This window comes from Durio zibethinus, chromosome 21 (genome assembly GCF_047325235.1).
Source record: "Durio zibethinus cultivar Kanyao isolate XHJ-2024 chromosome 21, ASM4732523v1, whole genome shotgun sequence".
Lineage (NCBI taxonomy): Eukaryota > Viridiplantae > Streptophyta > Magnoliopsida > Malvales > Malvaceae > Durio > Durio zibethinus.
In genome coordinates this window covers 9,256,187-9,273,645 of record NC_143182.1, presented here as the reverse complement: position 1 = coordinate 9,273,645, position 17,459 = coordinate 9,256,187, and the positions used below count along the sequence as shown (strand labels likewise).

Sequence of the window (17,459 nt, the reverse complement as noted above, 5' to 3'; positions counted from 1 at the left end):
TTTTGGAATCAAACCACACTATCTTTAGAACTAATTTAATATTATTGTTGAAAGTAATTTTTGTATTTAAAAATTGTTTTTTACTTAGCTTTACTACTAAATAACGAAAAAAATGACTTTTCAACTAAATGCTTTATTTTTACTGTAAATGCTTGTCTTTTAAAAATAAACAATTATTTTAATGAAATTATCTAAACCACTATCTTAATACAAAATTAAAATCAATTAAAAGAATAGCCACCCAAATCAAATTTATAGCATCGCTATGGTGCTTAAGATAGCTATTGAATGATAATCTTTTGTCTTGAACCCCAAAGCAAGCAAAGCTTTTTTTTATTTTGGTCTGGAAACAAGGAAAAGCTTTGGTTCTTGCAGCCGTCCGCCAGGACCACAAAGGACAACGTCATAATCTAGCAACTTGGAGCATTTTAGTGATTTTATCCCTACTTTTAAGGAATAAAAGAAAATTTAAACGCTCAAATTGGTATATATAATATTTAGAATGATTTTAATTATTGATCAAACGTTTTATTTTATATAATAAAAAATTAACGTTTTTGAATGTGTCAAATAAGAATTTCCTGTAACAGAAAAGTGAAAGTGAGCAGCACGCTCCGTTAACTAGGGTGAAATCTTAAAATTTAATGCTGACATGTCAATTTTTGCCCATTTGGCATGACATGGGCTCATTTATTAGATTTTGGGCACTTAAAAAAAAGTCTAACATTAAAAATTAAAGAATTAAACCTAAATTTATAACAAAATCATAAATTAAAGCAAATTATTATTGGAAAGAAAATTGTTCTGCATAATTGAATTACAGAAGAAAGCTAAAAACCTAGCTTTTCTTTTAAATAAAAATACAAAAACCTAGATTTTCTCTTCTCGCCTTTCTATTTTTACATGATTTTTTTATCGAATTGAAAAAAAATTAAAATCCCTACGCGAAGATCACCCTTAGTCTGATTGAAAAAAAAAAGATTTTGAATAAAAACTAGTACAATCCTAAAATCCCCAACTTCGTTGCACATAAACCCTAATAAGACCCAAAAAAACACAAACATAAAGATTCAAACAGATTGAATTAAATTCAGTTTAATTTTTTAAATATTATATAATATTATAAATTAAAATTTTTTTAATTTAAATTGATTTTTTATTTAATCCAATTCAAATCAAATTAAATTTTTTAAATTCAATTTAATTTAGTCTATTAACTTTTGAAATTAAATTTTTTATTTTTTTATATATTATTTTTATATAAAAATTTAATTTATTTAAATAAATTTTGATATAAAATTATTATTTTTATTTTATAAAAATTTAAAAAATATATAAAAATATATAATTCAGTTAAATTTATTTTTATATTTTTTATCTTTTAATTCAAAATTCAATTTAAATTTAAAATTTAAATTTAATCTGAATGAAATAAAAATATTCAATCCTAATGGAATCAACGACAATAATTTCAAATGGTTTCGATTTTCTTTATTTTTTTCTCAACCCTTTCCCAGGCGATATTTTTTTTCTCACCCCTTCCCCAGGCAACGAAGACACCGTAGCACTCATCACATCCTTTCGGACTCAATTTGAGACCCGAATCCAAACCACTAAAGAAACTCAGCCATGGAGACCCAGCATCCCTCTCTTCGCATCGTCTCCTCCTTCGACCACCGCTCCATCCCCTCCTCACACCCAAAAAGATCTCCCACCACCCAACATCTACTATCCCATTCTGAAGCAACTCGCCCTTGTTAAACCTGAACAAGTTGATAAAACCGTTGACAAGATTCAAACTTTGTTTATGGAGCTGGCTGCATCCTACGGTTACGGAGAAAGGAAAAAATAAAAAACATATGGGTTGAGATACGTGCATTTAGTAAGACAAAATTGGAAGGGCAGAAGAAGAAAGAGAGAAAAAAACAAAAATAGTTTGATCTTTTTTAAAAATAAATCTTATTTTAATTTTTTCACCTGCACACGTGACTTTTCTTCTTGCCACCTATATTATTAATAGATTTAATGGACGCGTGTATTGCACTTTCGACTTTCCTTTACAAAATTTCCTTATTTAACATATCCAAAAATGTTTGATTTTAATTTAAATTAAATAAAATATTTGATCGTTAATTCAAAATCATCCGAATCTAAAATTAAGCATTTAGTCTTAAAAAAACAAAAGCATTTGACCGTTAAACCCACGCCCACTGCACCTCGCATCCAAATTGACTCCCCACTAACCTTGGAAAATGACCCTTTTAAACATCCCTTCCTTCCTAACTGTACGTTTCCTTCACGCGCTGTAAAGCAGCGGTAACAATCAGGTACAGTTGTGCACAGTGCAAGGATCTAATCTTATTTGGTCTTGTACTTATGTGCTTTTGGTCTTTCAATCTTATAGTGTGCCGTACGATACAACGTCTTAAGATTTGGACCGTTGGATCAATCCCTTTGTATCTTGATCCTTGACAAAGAGGCGGATTTCGAAACGGTACCTTCATATCATCAATTGCAATTATGCAAGAGCTCTTTTCAAACCTTTTAATTATCACTAATTATTAACCTTTTTTCTTAATATAGTATTTTTCTTTTTTTAAAATTTTTTTTCTTTTCCTGGAATTGGATGGAAAACTGTTGGAATTCTCCATTGTTTTCATCTACCATTTTTTAATCATTAATCTTTTGTTTTCTTCTTTTTTTTTTTTTTTTTTTTTTTCTGGAGAAACGCTTCCTTCTTTTCTCCTTTTTCTTTCCACCAAAAGTTTTGTTTTTGACTATGCAGCAGTGCAAATTGCCTAGTGGGTACTTTCTGCTTCATATATGATTTGTAATGTTTTTTCCTGCTTGAAGAATTGGGTTTGGATCTGGGAATTCAGGTTCAAGGTTGTTCTTCATCAAGGTTTTCTGAACTTTGTTTTATGCTCTCTCTTTTTCTGTGAATTTTAAGGTTAGGGTTTTTTATGCTTGTAAAGTTCTAGCATATTTTAAGTCTTTTTGCTTTTAATTGTTTTCCTAAGACCTTTTTTTTTTTTTTTTTAGCTTTGAGTGAGGAAAACTCATCTTTGTTTCTTCTAGAAATCTTAATAATGCCTTAGTTTGGACCTTATTTTTAGGTCTTTTTTTTTAAACGGACTTGGTCTTGGTTGCTGAGAAATATGGAGAAAACAAAGACTAGAAAAATTTTGGTTTATTTGCTCTTTTTTTTTTTTTTTTGATGTGTGTGTGTGTTTTAACAATATTATTGGCTATTTTTTTAGTAAAAAATTTGCAAATCTTAAGATATTTGATCAGTTTTTTAAATTGCTTATCCTTAGTCCTTAGAAATTGTTTATCGCTGAAGCTAGGCCTTTATAATATATGTGCATGATTACATCTAAAAGTTCCCTCTTTTTCCATCGGCTTGTCCAGCTAGGGAGACTCTGGTGGCCTTTTGGTGATAACTAGCTACATCTATAACGAAAACTATAGATAGGATGGGAAAGGTTCCTAGGATATTTCTTTGTAAATTTAGATCAAAGTTGTCATCGGTCACTGCATGTGATATTACTTACTTTCAGAATCAGTGCTTTCAAAATTATGTTTTATGGAACTATCTTGTCTCGAATCCTATGCTGTTACCTGATATTTTGACTTTTTATTCTCCTTATATGTTACTATTATCCAAAGCTCAAATTCCTGTCTGTTAAAAGGAAACCCCATCTCCTTTCATGTTTGAAAAGAATCCATATTTCTGTCAGCACTACTATATGTTTCAGACAGTATTATACCTTTGTGTTTTTGGTACTATTCATGGGAATCTGATGATTTTTTATCTTTGTTTTTCTTCGAGTGTCATAACTGATGATGTTTATGAATATAAGATATTGGTGACTTCAAAGAAATGTTCTTAGATTTCACGTTGTCTATACAGATTTTGCTCATAGTGGATTATGTAATTATAAAAGTTTTCTGCATGTATTTACATGATTTTTTTACATTTATCTCTAATTTTTCAGGATTGCTAGAATCATGAGTTTTGGATGCATTTCTACTGCTTTGGAGTCAATGGAAACTGAATTTATGATGTTCTATGACAGTCATATTACAAAACGGCATGTACTTTCTAAGTCAGTGAGCAAATCATTATGGTTAGAGCATCTTTCCTATTAAGCAATGCTTCTCTGCAACATATTCTTGATATGTCTTTTTATTTTTTTTTTTGCAGATTTTATTTTGAGATTTGACATATTATCAAATGACAATGAGAGAGAGCACGCTTGTTTCCATTTATGTAAGGACATAGATGTGTACAAGCGTGCTCTCTATCGTTGTCATATGATTTGTATAAAATTGTCTTTTCTCAATACCTATCTCTGTTGCCGCAAAACAGGTGACTTTAATTTTCTTATTCAGTTAGAATTTGAATTTTGTGATAATTCTTTTAATGAAACATTAATCATCGGTTTATTGTTATTGTCGTAATTATCCATGTGTGTCTGATCATTTATCTAATGTTTTATCTACATATATGTATTTTTTTGTCTAATCATTCATTAACTCCTGATATACTTTTTAACTTTGATATATATATTTGTAATCCATTCCTCGTTGTTGGTGAGTCTACAACGATCTGCTTCTCAAGATGCAATAATTGCTCTATACAAATGGTTTTTCTGCTTTGCACCTTTAGGGCACAGGTTAAGTTATTTCTTTGAGAAATATTTTTGCTTTCATTGCATTGAAAATTAAATGCAATACAAGCCTTAAAATAGGTACTTTCTGCTTCATATATGATTTGTAATGTTTTTTCCTGGTTGAAGAATTGGGTTTGGATCTGGGAATTCAAGTTCTAGGTTGTTCTTCATCAAGGTTTTCTGAACTTTGTTTTATGCTCTCTTTTTCTGTGAATTTTAAGGTTAGGGTTTTTTATGCTTGTAAAGTTTTAGCATATTTTAAGTCTTTTTGCTTTTAATTGTTTTCCTAAGACCTTTTTTTTTTTTTTTTTTGGCTTTGAGTGAGGAAACCTCATCTTTGTTTCTTCTAGAAATCTTAATAATGCTTTAGTTTGGACTTTATTTTTAGATCTTTTTTTTTAAAACCGACTTGGTCTTGGTTGCTGAGAAATATGGAGAAAACAAAGACTAGAAAAATTTTGGTTTATTTGCTCTTTTTTTTGTTTTTTTTTTGCTGTGTGTGTGTTTTAACAATATTATTCGCTATTTTTTTAATAAAAAATTTGCAAATCCTAAAATGTTTGATCAGTTTTTTAAATTGTTTATCCTTAGTCCTTAGAAATTATTTATGGCTGAAGCTAGGCCTTTATAATATATATGCATGATTACATCTAAAAGTTCCCCCTTTTTCCATCAGCTTGTCCAGCTGGGGAGACTCTGGTGGCTTTTTGGTGATAACTAGCTGCATCTATAACGAAAACTATAGATAGGATAGGAAAGGTTCCCAGGATATTTCTTTGTAAATTTAGATCAAAGTTTTCATCTGTCACTGCATGTGATATTACTTACTTTCAGAATCAGTGCTTTCAAAATTATGTTTTATGGAACTATCTTGTCTCGAATCCTATGCTGTTACCTGATATTTTGACTTTTGATTCTCCTTATATGTTTTTAATTATCCAAAGTTCAAATTCCTGTCTGTTAAAAGGAAACCCCATCTCCTTTCATGTTTGAAAAGAATCCATATTTCTGTAAGCACGACTATATGTTTCAGACAGTATTATACCTTTGTGTTTTTGGTACCATTCATGGGAATCTGATGATTTTTTTTCTTTGTTTTTCTTCGAGTGTCATAGCTGATGATGTTTATGAATATAAGATATTGGTGACTTCAAAGAAATGTTCTTAGATGCCACTTTGTCTATACAGATTTTGCGCATAGAGGATTATGTAATTATAAATGTTTTCTGCATGTATTTACATGATTTTTTTACATTTATCTTTAATTTTTCAGGATTGCTAGAATCATGAGTTTTGGATGCATTTCTACTGCATTGGAGTCAATGGAAACTGAATTTATGACGTTCTATGACAGTCATATTACAAAACGGCTTGTACTTTCTAAGTCAGTGAGCAAATCATTTTTTTAGAGCATCTTTCCTGTGAAGCACTGCTTCTCTGCAACATATTCTTAATGTCTTTTTTTTTTTTTTTTTTTTTGCAGATTTTACTTTGAGATTTGACATATTATCAAGTGACAATGAGAGAGAACACACTTGTTTCCATTCATATAAGGACATGAATGTGTACTGGTGTGCTCTCTATTGTTGTCATATGATCTGTACAAATTATCTTTTTTCAGTATCTATCTCTGTTGTCGCAAAACAGGTGATTCTAACTTTCTTATTCAACTAGAATTTGAATTTTGTGATAATTCTTTTAATTAAACATTAATCATCAGTTTATTGTTATTGTCGTAATTATCCATGTGTGTCTGATCATTTATCTAATATTTTATGTACATATATGTATTTTTTTGTCTAATCATTCATTAACTCCTGATATACTTTTTAACTTTGATATATATATATATATTTGTAATCCCTTCTTTATTGTTGGTGAGTCTGCAATGATTTGCTAAAGATGCAATAGTTGCTCTATACAAATGGTTTTTCTGCTTTGCGCCTTGAGGGCACAGGTTAAGTTATTTCTTTGAGAAATATATTTGCTTTCATTGCATTGAAAATTAAATGCAATACAAACCTTAAAATTCTTGTTTAATAGGTCATTTTAACCTATGCACAGGTAGAAAAAAAAAATTTGCAAGATGTATTGAATTTGTCAAAGAGAGAGATGGATTTTATTTCTTTGATATCATGGCAAGGTCTTTCAACACACACTTCGAATACTGAGGCACAGCTTATGATAAATATATGAAGATAATAAATCTTTAGTAAATGATAACATAATTAAGCACTAAAGATCATTTTTCAAACTTAATCTTGAACTTTAAATAAGTTCTAGAAGGCACCTGCATCATTAGTGTATTAAGTAATGAATTGAAGCTGGTACTTATTCTCCAATATAATATTCTAATGAGCTAATCTTATTTAGTTTTTTTAAAAGCAACTATCATTATAATTGCCACCATTGTTGTACCACCACCGATTCTTGTTTCACTACCATCCTTGCCATGAAAATAAGTGTAGCTACTTTCACTACTATAATTTTTAATGATTCTGCTAGCATTGGGCCTATAATGACAACTACTGTAACCATTAGATGTTCAGTTTAAAATATTAAAGATGGGCTTTGGTAGGTATCTTGTAGATAGGAAGTGTCTGTCTTGGATATCTTACTTGATATCAATATAAAATTACTGGTGATCGAGTGATTTGTTTTTTGTAGTAAGAAATGTGCTTTTGTCCAAAAATTTTCCCTTATCTTTACAAATTGGTTATGAGATATGAATCTTCTTAAGTTTGATTGACTCTTAATTAGTTAAACAAAGCAGTTAAGATTACCAACAAGACATAAAAGTGCTTTTTTCAAGATTTTTACACTATATTTTTCCTTTATTCTTTTCCTTGGACTGGTTAAGTGTTTTTTCTCAACTTCTACTGGAAAAAAAAATTAGAGAAATTTGTTTGGGTTATTCTTTATCTAAAATGGACTATATTGCTCAAATAAAGGTCTTTTGGATTAACAGGTTTATTTGTAATGTAAATTTTATGTTTTCTTTATTGAAATTTATCATATTTGTTTAATTTGACGAAATAATTTTCTAGACGACTGGCTAATTGCAATAAGATTTTGTCTTATAATTCTCATTTATAAGTTTTAGTGTGAATAATTTGTTTTTACTTTACCATTCTCTAGGTGAGATCTAAACTTTAATCACTCAGATGATGTGGATTTAAGGGAATGAAGTTATTTTCCTCACTAGAAAAAAGAAATGGAAAACTTAATGAGATATTAGATCCAAGTAGCTATATGCATTATTTGTTTTGTTCCAAGTATTTAATTAATTAAAGTTATGTTCTTAGGATTGTACTTTGTATCTACTAAAATAGCTAGATTCAGTGGTCCTCTTTTCCTCATTGCACTGATACACACTTATATTAAGAAAGTTGTATCATTGTTAAGATAATATAATGTAATTTTGGTGTGTTGCAGGTTTTTGTTTATAGTTTGTGTTTATTTTCACAGTCATGTTAAGTTGTTATTGTTAGTTTTGATCCATAGTGATTATTTTTGGCATATTTGAATGATTGTATGATGTTCTTTTATATATTGTCAACATTTAAGACAAATTACTCCTTAGATTCCTAATGTAGTAACTATTCATGCTGGTTTTGCAATTTCTTTTTTTGCTTCAAGATTATAAGGTCTATTCTTCTTTTGATTCGATTATTCTTTGTAGGCTGTATACATAATTGGCTTATATGCTGTACGTTGTATAAGAGTTTCCTCATCACCTTGATTTTCACTGATGTGAAAGATAAGTTTGTCTAGGTAACTTTTTTGCCTGTGCTTTTTGGATGTGTATTATATTTTATAATAACTTTTATTGAAATTTCTACTTGAAGAAGTAAAAATTATTATTGAAAAGTGTTTGATGATTCCTAATATAAAATGGAATAGATTGCTTATTTTATTTTTTGAACATGTATAATATGGAAATTCTATGTTTTCTTCAGTGAAACTTATCACAAGATTCATAACATTTAAAATTGACATAAAATCAAAAAAATGCCTGATGAATTCAAAAGGAAAATACTTTGGAGATCTTTTGAAGGTAGGTTTATCCCAAGGCTAATAAAGATATCATTAATATACTAGTTTTATTGGCCATGCAAGCATCGGATGCCATTTTTATCTATTTGGATTTGATAATAAAAATATTTGTATGTCAATAATGTTCTTTAGCATGATAAATAACTAACATGAAGCAAAGCATTAATAGTATTAATTATCCTATCTTAATAGTACAGGTGGCTTAATAGATTGATAGGAAAACTCAATTACATGACTGCTAGCACCATTTGGTTTAAAGAACCAAAATAAGACTCTTGAGTCAATTTTGATAATATAATCTAAATGATATGATTATAATCTTTGTTATAGTCAGTTTTGTAAGATATAGAAGTAATCATAGACAAATTTAAAGTTTGGGTTTTGAACAGTAATAATCTAATATAATCTCCATGATCGATGAATGGGATTTCAGACGCCTAACTGGCTTGCCCCATTATTGTTTGCTGAAGTTTTAGGGCTTTTAGTTTACCTAAGTTAAGGTTCATTTTAAACTCTAATAATGATTTTAGTATGATAGTTTTTGTCAGTTTGATTTTTAAAGTAGTCTAAAAAGTCTTTACAAGTACCTATTTGATCTTCATCTTCCGCTAGGATTTTGTTTAATGAAATTGTAAGTGCTTTGTTTTCATTAGGCATGCATGCTTACTGAAATGTCTTATACTCTTGCTCTCTTCTACATCTTTTTCTCTCTTTTTTGCTATGGCATTCTCAGCATGCCGATCATTGCACAAAATAGCCTTTTAAACTGCTACATTCAAATTCTTTTGTTGCATGAATTTCTTGCACTCTTTTGATTCTCAATTGGTTCAAACTAGAATTGATTACTAAACTTTAAAATTTAGTTCTACCATTGTAAAATCTAAAATCCTTTTCTACCCTTAGGCCACCATCATAAGCCCTATTGTGGTAGGTTTCCCCTAATTTGTTCTACTGAACGCATATTTTGACGTAGAATGTATTAATAACATGTATTAGTGTATGACTATCATGTTGGTTTGAAATGCAAACGCATGTAGAGGAAATGACTTTATTAAAGATATTCATAGATAATACAAACAAATTTTTAATTACTAAAAGAAATTTATAAATTTTGTTTTAGTTTCTTGATATTGTTAAATCTTGTTTGAAAAAACTGATAAATTTATTTAGAAAATTTGTTGGGATATCTACATATATTGAATTTATCTGGTTTAAGATGAAGGTTTGTTAATCTACTATAATTGGTTTTTATATTTGTATAAATTAAAGAATTGGGTTTATTTATTTTCTGTAAGATAGGTGATGTGTAGACACAAAAACTCTAATACTGTGTTTGATAGGAGGGAAAGAGTCTTTCAACCATTTCATTTGTTTAGTAGGAAGGAAATAGAAAGAAGGAAAATGAGTGGATTTATACCTTTCCTTTCTCTCCAAATCCAATCTTTCCAAATGTGGGAAGAAAATACTTATTCAACTTAAATTAACAACTTAAATTAATACTTATACATATAGAACACTTATAAAAATAAATTTACTAATCATCATCTTTTATTCATAAAAATAAATTTACTAATCATCATCTTTCATTCTCTTTCAATTTCAATTTAATTAAAAAATTTCTCAAATTCTTATTTCTCACCAAATTTTTTCTTTTAAATTTTTATCTAAATATCAAATAAAAAAATAATTTTATTATTTTTAAACACCATCACATGACCCAATATTCTCTGTTTCTTCTCTATCTACTTCATTCTTTTTGCCTCTTGTTTCCTTATTTATTTCTTTACATCCCTTTCAATTCCCTCATCTCACGATACACTAATCCACCTTATGTTACACCCATACATTTTGCTTATAGCGACTTTAGCAGTTTGTTTTTGTCGTTATTTTTCATTGTGTCGCTATTTGCTATCACGAAAAATCATTATGTGTGTCAATCGATTCTCATACCTTAGTAACAGTGGATAACAATTTCAGTGGGTGCCACTATCGCAGCATAGCAGTTACTATTTCGTAACCCAACAACTTTTTAATTCCCTGGTCTTGAGTTTAAAATGCTAGGTATTCTAGCAATTTCTAGAGATATAGAAATTGCAAGCTTTTGGAGCAAGAAATTAAAAGGCAATTAGATTACGGAATAACGACTGCTATTTTACGATAATGGCACCCACTGAAACCATTATCCATTTCATTAAGGTGTGAAAACCAATTCACACACATAACGGTCTTTCATGATCGCAAATAGCAGCACAATGAAAAATAGCAGCAAAAACGAACCACTATAGATGCTATCAAGTCTGAAAAGAAAGAAAAAAAACTAACCTCAAATCACAACAATCAATCAACAACTACTTTATGTTTCAATTTACAAATAAAAGAAGGAATTAATCTAAAGGAATAACAAGATATTCACATTTTGTTGCTCTTTTAGAAATTTTGTAATCCTTTTTAATTGTAACAATGGTATAGGTTCTTTCTCTTTTTTAATCTTGATAGAGATGAGAGGAGATTTGAAGGTAGAATTGAAGCAAAAGGTATGGGTTTAACATGAGGTGGTTTGTTATATATTATGAAATGAGAAAATTGAAAGGGATGCAAAGAAAATATATCGGAAAGAAAGAGGCATGGGAAATTAAGTAGGTACAAAAGAAATAGAGGATATTGGTTCACATGATGGTGTTTAAAAATAATAAAATTAATTTTTTTATTTTATTGTTTAGATAAAAATTTGAGAGGAAAATTATTTAAATTGAAATTGAAAGAGAATGAAAGATAATTATTAGTAACTTTATTTTTATAAGTGTTTATATGCATAAGTATTATTTAAAAATAATTAATTTTACATTAAAATTTTGTTATAATTAATTTTATTTTTAATTGCATTTTTTTGTTTAATTAAAGTTAAGTTGCTAACTATTGATTTAATTTGTTAATTGATAAAATAAAATTTTCATTTATTACATATTTTTAATTAATTTCACATATGATACTATTATTTAATTCTATTTAGTTATATTAGTCATGTTTGTAAATTTTGTGTATATCTTATTGAATAACTTTTAAATGAGTATATTCACTATTAAGCTATAATACTAAAAAAATGTTCAATAATTGATTTTATCATATAACAAATGTAATTAAAATGTCTTAAAATTTTTTAAAATGAAATATTTAAATGAAGTTGATACCATTTTAGGAATTAAAGTTAAGAGATATAACTAGGGTTTCATACTTAATCAAAGTCATTATATTAAGAAACTACTTAATAAGTTTAAGTATCTTAATATAAAAGAAGCCAATACTTCATATGATACACGTATAAAATTAACAGAAAATCAAGGTTATATAATTGTACAACTTGAATATGCTAGTGCTATTAAAAGTATTATGTATGTTATGCTTTATACTAGGCCAGATATAGCTTTTGCTATTTGTAAGTTATTAAGATATACAAGTAAGCCTAGTACAAGTCATTAAAAAACCATAGGAAGAGTTCTAGGTTATCTTAAAAAAACTAAAGATTTTGGCTTATTTTATTCTAAAGAGCCAGCTATTTGAAAAATTATTCAGATGCAAGTTGAATCACTAGTATAAGTGATAATAAATTCACTTCAAGATGAATGCTTACCCTTGGAGGTGGTGCAATTAGTTGGGCATCCAAGAAATAAACTTGCTTTTCACATTCAACTATAGAATCTGAATTTATAGCTTTAGTTGCAGTAGGCCAAGAAGCTAAATGGCTAAGAAATTTATTAATGAATATAGAGTTATGGCCACAACCAATGACAACCATTTCCTTATACTATGATAGTGATGCTACTATGTCTAGAGCTTATAGTTAAATTTATAATGAAAAATCTAGACATATTAGTTTAAGACATGATTATATCAGAGAATTGATAAAAAATGAGGTAATTACCATCATATATATTAAATCTACTAACAATTTAGCAGATCTTCTTACTAAGGCGCTATCTAGAAATTTGGTAAGAAGCATCATAAGTGAAATGGGTTTAAAATTTCTTTTAGATACCAATAATGGGAACCTAACTTTGAATTAGTAACCTTTAATTGCAAAGTTTAATAGGTAACAACAAGTTATTGTTATGTGTCTGTAAACACTAGTCAACCCATTCTAAATATTTAGAATACTAGTGTAAGCCATTGCATAAATGGAGGATGAGATTGAACTCTTAATGAAGTTTATAATTAAATGTTTATAGCAATGGAGACATAAACAAAAAACTTCACCTATATAAACATAGAAGTGGTGTCGCTTTAACAAGAAAATTAGAAACTTTCTTTAAATATTTATGAATAAGGATAAGCACATGGCCATAATAGTGCTAAAACGGTTATAAACCTCTGGCAGAATATTAAATAAGTATCATGTGTGTCATATCTTCAAATTTAACACTAGAAGTTGAGGTTTAATCTATGGACACCGTAAACTTTGTTAAAATTCTAAGTTATATACGCTAATTGAAAGTCTAAATCGAAAGATGCATTTTTGTATTCATAATATTTATTTATATGAAAGGTTAAAGTTAAACACTAACATTTCAAACTAGTGAGAGATTGTTGGTAGTTTAAAATGTGGTGTATCTCATACTGAGTAGAAAGATCATTATTTATGTTATTTAAGTAATTGAGCTAAGTAGTGGAGTGAGCCAAATCATTTATGCTTGCTAGAAGTTTTTTTAGTGGGTCAAATAATTTTAAAAGTCAAAAATAGGTACTTGGGCACTTGGAGCACTTAGGCTTGTTTGATAAATAGATTTAATTTTTACAATTTTTTTAATTTATTTCAGAATATTACTAATTCTGAATAAACATATTTAAATAGTGAAAAAAATTATGGTACGAATAAACATATCTAAATAAAAAAATATAATTGTTTAAATAAAATTTATTTAAATAATAAAATATGACTATATAAAAATCATGATTTTTTGAATTGATTTGATTGTTTACTGTTAATTTATTATAAATAAATCTTTTTAATTAGTTCTGCGCAAGAGAGATTCTGAGGGTGATCCATTGCTTGCTCTATCCCGAGGTATGTTTGTCGTTCCTGAATGAAAAATTTTCTATTAATGGTTTATTTATTATTCCATTGTGACTTATGACAGCGACCTCCACTATACTATTTTCTTTCCCTTTCATTGAACTATTTTGTATCCTGAAAATGAAAAAGTGCATGGACATTGATGACAGGCAGTGATTTTTTTTTTCTCTTTTGGTCTCATCGACACATATTCAAGTGCAGCTTGGTCCTCTTGGAGAGTGTAAAATTGCATGCCAATATTGTTGCAGAAAATTCAGCTGGAGTTAAGATTTAAGCAGAGTTAGGATCCAGAGCAAAAGTTCCAATTATTTCTATCTCTGCGGATGGTCCATCCCTGTCCTTTTCTGAGTATCCTTATTTGATTCAAATTGGTCAAGATGAGTCCTCTCAAGCCAAAGGCATTGCCACCATCGTTGAAGCATTTAGTTGTAAAAACATTATCCTCATTTATGAAGATAATGATTCTGCAAGAGAAATTCTCCCTAAAGTCATCACTTCTCTTGAAGGGACTGATGTTCGTCTTGGCCATCATGTTGCCGTTTTAGCATCATCTACCGATGACGAAATCATTGAGCAGCTCCAGAAGCTCATGAGTTTGCAGACTGCTGTGTACATGGTGCACATGTCACCCTCTCTTGCATCTCGCTGTTTCTTAAATGCCAAACAACTGGAAATGATAAGTCTAGGGTCTGCTTGGATTGCAACTGATATGATTATGAATTTCTTGCATTCAATGGAACCATCATTCATTGAGTCAATGCAAGGGGTGGTGGGGTTCAAACCTTACATTCCAACATCGAAGGAGCTTCGCAATTTCACTATAAGATGGAGGAGCAAAAATTTTATCAAAACTAAAAATTCACAGGAAATGGAGCTAAATGTCTATGGTATATGGACATATGACATGGTTTGGGCTCTTGCAACAGCAGCAGAAAAGGTGAAGGCTGGACATCCTGATATCATACACCAAGAAACCAGATTGATTATGAACTTCACGACCATCCTCTCTTCAGAAAGTGGTTTGTTATTTATTGATGAGATATTACAGACTAGATTCAAGGGTATAAGTGGTGGCTTTCAACTTGCTAATGGCAGGCTGATCCCTAAGGAATTTGAAATAGTAAATGTATTCAAGGGAAAAAGAATAGGTTACTGGACTCCAGGAAATGGAATTACCAAAATAACGAAGCAAGATAACCGATATGAGATGAATTCGACATCATCCAGTAAACTTGAAGCTGTTATTTGGCCAGGAGGAAATATGAACATTCCAAAAGGTTGGTCTCTGTGTGGTAAGAAGTTGAGGATTGCGGTTCCAATGAAAAATGGCCGATTCAGCGAATTAATTAACGTCACTTTTGATCCCCAAACGAATGTAACAACTGTAAGTGGCTTCAGTGTAGATGTGTTTAAGACAGCCATTGAAACTTCAGATTACGAGGTAAAGTATGAGTTTATCCCGTTTGAAAATGCCAGCGGATCAGCGGCTAGATACTACAGTGATCTTATCCATCATGTTTATCTCAAGGTGAGAATGCTTTTCCAGGCAATAGCAGGTTGTAGAGTAGACTTGTAGTTAATGAGATTGCGAAATGTTAATGTTTAGCTTTTCCTTTCAAATTAATTAATATACATTCCCTTTCTTTTGACATATTCTTTAATCTGATTATAGTATATCACTATATAGTAATTGCAATGTGTGATTTACATATTCTTTCTTGTGATCGACGGAGTAGAATTATCTTGCTGTTGTGGGAGATACAACAATCACCGCTGGCATATTTTCAGAGGTTGATTTCACATTGCCATACACTGACTTAGGAGTTGGAATGGTAGTGCGAAAAACCAACAAAAACAGTATGTGGATTTTCCTTAAGCCTCTTGCTCGGAATCTGTGGATAACCACTGCTGCTTTCTTTATTTTCACTGGCTTTGTGGTTTGGCTTATTGAACATCCCATCAACGATGAGTTCCGAGGCCCACCAGCTCAGCAAATTGGAACGATTTTTGGTTCTCCTTCTCAACTCTTGTATTTGCCCAAAGTAAGTACTCTAAATATACATGTTGACTTAATGCATGTACGCTTTAATTACAATTAACTCAGAGCTAACTGCATGCAATCTTCTTACTACAATTCGAATCTGCAGGCGAGAAGCTCTTGAGCAACTTGTCAAAGTTTGTTGTTATAATATGGGTGTTCGCTGTGCTTATACTATGCTCAAGCTATACTGCAACTTTGAGTACCATGTTAACAGTTCAACATATTCAATGGATCTCAATGGATGACTCCATAGGATATCATTCAGCTGTTTCACTCCAACGAGCTGCTAGCAACTTAAATTTTGAAAATCCGAGGGTAAAGATATACCAATCTCCAGAAGAATATGCCAATGCTTTACAAATGGGAAGTAAGAACGGTGGTGTGTCTGCCATTATTGATGAAATACCATACATTAAAGTATTCCTTGCCAAGTACTCTGCTGATTATACCATGCTTAAATCCAATTCTACATCAGGCGGGTTCGGCTTCGTAAGGATTTTTTTCAGAATAAAATCTAATTACAAAATGAAACAATTAATATTCACCCATGATTTTAATTTGTTGATTGTCTTTGTAGGTTTTCCCTAAAGGTTCACCCCTGGTCCAAGACATTTCAGGTGCAATTTTGAGGCTAAGAGAGGAAGGAAAGCTGCAAACGATTAAATAATTAACAATTACAACATTAAATAATCAACTAATAAAATTATAATTTAACTAAATAATTAAATTCACATAGTAAAATCTTAAAATTTTAAAACTTTCTTTTACCACCCAATCAAGATCTCATTGACCTTTTGAAAAAAAAATTATATTTATATGTATTTCTTTTGGATCATAAAAAAGATTATTATTCTACAATTTAGACTAATTAATCGGTGACTAGAAATTTGAGACTAATTCAACAATTAATGTTGGAGATTTTCCTTTTAATTGTAACATCGAATAAGCCAATTGGCATGACCCTTCTTCAAAACGTGAAATATGAAAAACGCGATAAAACTTAACAATGAGTTATTTTCAAGTGAATTTAGAAAAATATCATTTTAAGGCACTTATAAATATGTAAATAAAAAGTGCTTTTAGATATAAAAACAACGTTTTTGAAAAATGAAAACCTTTCATTGATTACATTTTACTTTCCTACTATCATAAAATTCCATAGCTTACAAACTGGATTAAAGTAGGAAAACTTGCAATTTGTACAAGGTATATTTTATTTTAAGTTCAAAATGCATCAATATCTAAAGAAAAAGATAATTTTATTAAAAAAATAAAGGATAATTTATCATAATTTCAAAATAATAAAAAATGTCAAAACGCTTCCTCGAATTTTTCGATTGATTTGAAGTCTATACATAGTTGAAACAATTTTGGAATCAAATCACACTATCTTTGGAACTAATTTAATATTATTGTTGAAAGTAATTTTTGTATTTAAAAATTATTTTTTACTTAGCTTTACTACTAAACAACGAAAAAAAAAATGACTCTTCAGTTTAAAAGTCTGACTTTGTAACTAAAATAAAAAGCACCTAAAATGTGCTTTTATAATAAAAAGTATTTTTGGATAAAATTATTAAATTGTCATATATTTTTAATATTTTATTATTTTATGTAT

General features: G+C 29.4%; 1 pseudogene across 1 annotated transcript; it reads left to right on the top strand.

The window, feature by feature from the left end:
* Window positions 1–2,434: 2,434 nt before the first annotated feature.
* On the top strand, window positions 2,435–17,365 carry LOC111305490 (glutamate receptor 2.2-like; annotated as a pseudogene). The gene is made up of 9 exons (XR_016331111.1): window positions 2,435–4,109; window positions 4,208–4,372; window positions 5,950–6,060; window positions 6,160–6,323; window positions 8,359–8,450; window positions 13,741–15,328; window positions 15,537–15,842; window positions 15,948–16,330; window positions 16,419–17,365. The product of XR_016331111.1 is annotated as a glutamate receptor 2.2-like (transcript).
* Window positions 17,366–17,459: the final 94 nt, after the last annotated feature.